Below are 6,750 nucleotides of genomic sequence, written 5' to 3' on the forward strand. Positions count from 1 at the left end.
AGTTAAAGAAGTGCAATTTAAAAAAAAGTTTGTTTAAAGGCACAGATAAAAGGGAAGTTAAATATTCTACAGTTAAAGAACTGGAAAATGATTACATTCCTAGCAACAGCTCGTAATGTGAGTCTGTCAGAGGAAACAGCCTTTGCATTTCTTCCCTACAGAAGTAGATTAGTTGGCCCAGACAAAGTCCCCTTAACCTCCCAGAGTTCTCACGCCTGGAATAACATCCTGTCTTCATGTATTTTTCTTTAATACAACAGCAGTTACTCAAAGAAAGAGAAAAAACTCACTAGTTATTCATTCTGCATCCAAAATGGGGTCAGAGTAGAGTGCATTAAATGGGGCTTTCAGTGACAACAAAGTACTGAACAGGTGTATGTTTTCTGAGCAATATTCACGTCTGTGCTTTTAAGTGGTCATAGGTCTTGTAGGGGAGAAAATACATAAATGGTCTACTGACAAAATAATGCTTATCTTAGAAAACACTCATTCAGTATAACTGCATTTTCCATGGAAACATATCAGTGCCATTGAACAGTTTGACTTGAAAGGCAGTAAGACAGCCCAGAGCTTATTTGAACTTTGGTTTGATTCCAGATTTCTCAAAAGTCAAACAACACTGATTTTGTTGTTGTTGTTTGCTGGTTCTCCTTTTGCTTGCCCAGAAAGCCCTGCTTTCTTTTCAAGGAGCCTGGAGAATTTTTTCAGCTTTATGTTCCCCCTGCCTTTCACGTGCATTTCAATTTTTTTTTTGTTTAATGAATAAAGTTTCCAAAGATGTGTAATGTATTTATTGATTATTTCACAGTCAGAAAAATCCCCACTCTAGTCAATTCTAACTATGAGCATTACATGGGCCTTTATGAAGGATAAAATAGCCTTCAAAGACAACTCCATCTAGTTTACTTTGCCAGAGGTTTGATTTTTAGTTTAGTTTGTTTTAACTAGTCTGTACGTACTCTGGAAAAATGCCTTCCTTGTCAGAAAAGTCAGAATTTGATATCTTGGCATTAATGCAGCTTCTCCTCTTCATAGTTGTACCAGAGGATGTGACTGCCAGAAGTTTCCAACCGGTGCTGGATGAAAACAGCAGTAAAATACCTGTGTACATACATATATATACATTCACATCTATTTCCCATGTTTTAGCTTCAGCAGCTTAGCAAATCAAAGACTTTACCTATTTTTTTTTTAATTATTATTATTTTTTTTTAATTCAGCTTTTCTGTCTACTCCACCATGCTGCACAGCAGGTAAGGAGAGGAGAGAGAAATGAGAGAGAAGCAGCCCTGCAGTCCCCAAGGTCAATTCAGAAGGAGGGAAGCAGCTCCCTGCAGCCCAGGGGAGGCGCATGGAGAAGCAGGCTGTCCTGCAGCCCACGGGCACCAGATCTCCACGGTGCAGCCTATGGATACCCTTGCAGGAGCAGCCTCTTTGGAGGGTGGGAAGTGAAAGACTGATGTGGTTGTGTGTAGCTATCTACTAATATTAAACCATCACAAGCCATATCTACTCTCCTTTCTTCCTCCCCCACTCTGATGAAAACAGACAAATCAAAGCGAAACAAAATACCTTTCATTCTGAACTCACATTTTGCTCAGATTATAATTATTTCCTCAAAAGATCAGATTGCTGGCTATCGGCAAATTATGGTATATTATCAGATTGCAGCAATCTGATTGTATGTGTATAGAGTACAAAAAAACAAACACACAAGTTCCTTAGCTAGACCATTCTCCATCTTAAAACAAAATAGTTTGATTACCTTTTCAACAGTCCTACTCACATTTCCAATCTGCCAATTTTTAAATTGGTTTATCACCTTCATCAAGTTTCAAGTAGAGGTGTATTGCACTTATTTAAATACTACTCAGTGACCTTAGCATAGTCGTTCTTATCTACTGTCTTTACAACAAGCACAACTGAAGAAGTCTCAGGAGACAGAGCAGCCAAGGTGAGTTTCTGTATTCCTAACACAAATGAAATGGAAAAATAAACCTGGGTTAAGCTTTACAACATTCATGGAACAACTTTGTTTTGTCCTTTCTGTAGCTGCTAGTGAAAGAAGGATCCAGATACTGCTGTCTGGTTGTGGTAGAGTCTTAGAGCTCAAACTCATCATTTCTGTATTGCTTTAAAACAGAACAACTGCCAAAGTGCTGACTGTTATGCACAAGTTCCTTAAAGAAATCCAGCTGTTTTAGCTGGAGACAAAATTGATAATGTATTTAAAGATAATTTATTAAAGTTACTTATAAAAAGTAATTTATTTTGCAGCTTAAATTCCAACTGACCTCATTATTCTCTTAGAATCTAACAGGAATGCCAAAAAAATATATGGAGTTTCAGTATGCTGAGATCCTTCACTGAAAGGAAGGCAGGGATGGGAAAAGAAAACAAAGCTGATTTTGTGAAGTCTTAATTTTAAACTAACATCCTTCCTTGCTTAGACAGAAACGTGGAAGAAACAAATCTTCCTTTAGCAGTCAGAACACCTAAACCTCTTTAAGCAGTAGTTGCCATGAAGATATTTTCTCATATTCCAAATGTTTGTTCTACAATTGATTAGTGCAGGGCCACCCCTGCTGGTACCCATACAGTAGAGTGCCAGGACTAACAGCCAGGCCAACATGAAGAACTGCAGCCCTCCTCATCTCAATGAAAGTTCATATATGAGAAGTGGTCCAGGCAAATAATGAAATCTACGGTAAAATAATTTCACTAGACTATTACAAAAAGAAGTACTAAAAAAAACATAGGCCCAAACTCAGCTGGTATCTGCTTAGCAACCTAAATTCTGGAGCTATACTCTTCTGCTCAAAGTTTTACAGTGGATTCAAGAGAGAATATGTAAAACATGTTCTGATATCATCTTCATATTTCAAATACTCCACACCTCTTTTGATTCAGTTTCTCAACTAAAACTGAAATAAACTGTGGGACTATGTGGAAACAGACCCTTCTGACCTTTCTGTAGCTCATTTCATAATGATGAACAACAAAGTTATCCAGCTAGAGAAATCACAAAATGCAATATGGTATTAAGAAATTGATCCAAAAATCCCAGAAGAGGTAAAATATCTATACGTAAACTGATAACTGAAAATATCTTACAACAACAAATTTTCAAAAAAACTCATGTTGGTCTCAAACATTAAGTATGGCTAATAAAATAATATCTTACAGAGCATGCTAAGTGGCTTTTTGAAATTGTGCTATTTGTTACATATATTCCAATAAATAAAAACACGCTGCATGCTTTTCCCCTTAGATTCATGACATTTTTTGATAAAGGTATCAATATTGCACACATTCTCTCTCTTCATTGCCAATGCATAAGCACACTACTGAAAGAACACTTTTACAGGCCACACACTTATCTACTAACAGACAATGTGAGAAACAGAATAGCTAAGTAGGCTTAAAACATATAAAGTGTGCTATAAACCAACCATTAAGCAAACATTTCTTCTTAGATTAATGAAGACAACACCACTACTCAATTAATGAAGGTATTATGAAACACTTGTTTCATGTCCTATTTTTTCCTAGGACTCTAGTATGTCATTAATTTCCTCCTCAGATTGGAAGTTCCATCCATGGAGATGTTCAAGGCCAGATCAGATAGGGCCCTGGGCAGCCTGATCTGGTTGGAGATGTCCCTGTCCATGGCATGAGTGTTGGGATCAGGTGATCCTTAAAGAACCCAAAACATTCTATGATTCTGTGGTACTTAGCTGTATTATAAAATAAATAAATAAATACCGCTAATGGAAATATTCTCCTTTGATTTTCATGGAACTTAACATCTGAATCAAATTTAAAGGGTAATAATTTTTGAAGAAGATATTCCTACTCCAAAAAAAAAAACCCTGTAATTCCTAAACTGAAACAAGACAAACTGAACTAAGATATCCTTTAAGCTATTAAAATAGCATCATAAAAATCTTTTTTTTTACAACATAGAATTTGAATTATTTTGTACTAAGTAGGCATCTGAACATAGGTTCTTAGGCTTGATGAATTGGATCAGTGATTTTTATCAGCGAACAATCACATACTATTAAATTAGTGTTTCTTGATAGCTATGACAATGACTTCTTAATCTTTCATTTGTCCAAAAACTGCTACTCATTGATATCTCCAGTCCATGGCCTAGAATGGTACAACAGACAAATTATATACAGTAGGATAAGGGAAAGTAAAAATACACCACTCTCATTTCCTCAATATTCAATAAGTAGTTCTGTAATAACAAGGAAAGAAACTTAACAAGATGGAAATAACAAGAATTTGTGAATGGCAAAGATAAAGTCTTCACAAACTTTGTCTTGAAACAGGCAGCACATCAGGGTCCTCCAGTCACACAGAGCACTACAGCTGCGCTGTTAGCAAGTAATGTACAAATGAACAGCACACCAGAAAAAAAAGCCTGGAGCATGGCCAAAGTAAAGTATCTTGATAGAGTGCGCTCACCTGAAATGAGAGGTGCAAACAGATAACAGATAAGATACAAAGCTGAATTCCAGGCAGCAAAGGGAAAATTCCCCTGCAGTAGGAAGTAGAGGGTATGGCACAGAGGTCACCTGGTTACTGCTCAAGGCAAGCTTACAGCAAAACGGGATGGCTCATTCCTCAGAGATAAAGCTTGCATTAACAAATGCAAAGGCCCGTGATCTAAAATAAATGGAATCCCTTATTTTTCGAACATAGGAATGTAACTACATGAAAGAAGAGGTAGCACTCAGGAATAAGAGTTAATTAAAGTAAAGGCTGGAAGTAACAGTCAGCAAGAGAAAAGAGAAATAACAGACTGCCTTCAGCAGTCACTGTGCCTATGTATTTATCAGAAGGCAGATTCATCTTTTTTGACTTTAGGCAGATTTTGATTTCTTGCTTGCCAGTATTTCTAGCCTTCGAACTTTATGCTTTCACAATGGCCAGCCCTTCACCTAGCTCAGCAGAAGCCAGACCCGTCCTGTTGGTTCTATCACCATCATTTAATTACATCAAAATAAACATGTAATTATTGTGGCTATTAAATCTTCATTTAGCCATGTAGAAAGTAAACATTGTGGTGATTATGTGCAAAATGCACCCATTTTGAATGGTAAGTTTAAATACCTTTGGAGATATTACTTAGATGCCATGAAAAAGCTCATAAGGGCAACAAAATGGGACAAGAAGGAAAAAGAATAGCAAGAAGGATGCTCTTTCTATTCTGGTCTTGCTCAGGAACAAATTATTATACCAGATACAAAGTGAGTAGCATAAAGATCACCTGCCTAATTTTACATTAATTCTAGGTGTACAGGACTAAAGATAGTGCAAGTCAGAGAAATAAGTCTAAAATATTATTTTGATTAGTCTGTTTTTTGTTAATAAGGATAAAATAGTTACAAACATACAGGATGTCCTTAGAGAACATTGGTTTACTTATATTCCAAACAGAGCAATTTCAAATTTTTGTAAAATGTTCATTGAAACATACACAACTTCAACAGTTTTCTCTTAAAATGTCTCTTCTTTGTAATCTCTCATTTCCAAGAAAAGCTGGATTAACATGAACATATTGGAGCCTGAAATGGAAAACTGTTGTGAGGTTTCTTCTAGCCATTCTACCCTCTCTGTGGCAGAATCTCTGCCATCTGTTCCCACACTAAATTCTAAATTGTAGTTTAAGCACCCAAGTGAAAATGAACTATCCATAACATTAAGAGTGCAGAGGTAGTTACTCAGGCCAGTTTAGAAATAAAGGAAACGAAGGTACAAACATAACAGCCTTTAAAGATGTTCATGAAAGGCATAGAGTATTAGCAGAGAGAAAATTCATGAAACACTGCACAGCAGTACACTGATAAATCACTTCAGCTGGTTTTAGCCCTGTGAATATGCACTACTTCTCTAGAATGGAAATCTGGGTATTAAATAGAATAACTCATAACATACAAAGTAGGCATACGTGAACAACTCATTCAGGCAATTAAGAAAACCCAGGTGGCTCATGTTTTTTTAGTTCAAAAATACCTTCTCATTTAGTGGTATAAATCAAAAGTAATTGCATTAAAAATTAAGAAATCAAACCAGTATGGGAAGAGATACAGATCCATTTAAAGTTATGTAGAAAGCCAAATTTCAGACTCAAGAGAATTCCTAATACTTCAGCAGTAATTTCAATGTCAAAAGAGAAGGCACATTGAGGCATAATACAATGTATTATAACAGACAGGTCTGACATACTTAGCTAAAAAACCTTAAATTGCATTGTTAAAATTTAAGCTATCTGCAGAGTTCTTATTCTCCAATATTGATTAAAAAACTAATTATCTTCATTGGAAATTTCTCCATTTCTAAAGTTGAAGAGTTTAAGGTGCTTGTTCTAAACTTTCCTATAAAAAAAAAACTGAGAAATATAAACCATCATTTAATAAGAAAAGCATACATTCTATCAATAGCCAATATATTAATCAGGAAGATTCTTTTATAAATTTTAAGATTTTCGTAATGTTAATGAACAACTGTTTTACTGTCTTGCAATGTAATGAGAACTTCATTAAACAGTTACTCCTTTCCTCATGTAAAGACAGTTGACCGAGTAAAATAGTGAGCAGTGTTTTCTCAGTCTTTTGCTTCTTCAGTAGATTAATCAGGGAAGGATGCAATAAGAATTTTCTTATTTTGAATTAATAAAGACATAATCATATGGTTTCCCCTGGTGTACAAATAAATGTGTTCCTGAACCATTTTCAA

Source organism: Meleagris gallopavo, chromosome 2 (assembly GCF_000146605.3).
Source record: "Meleagris gallopavo isolate NT-WF06-2002-E0010 breed Aviagen turkey brand Nicholas breeding stock chromosome 2, Turkey_5.1, whole genome shotgun sequence".
Taxonomy (NCBI): domain Eukaryota; kingdom Metazoa; phylum Chordata; class Aves; order Galliformes; family Phasianidae; genus Meleagris; species Meleagris gallopavo.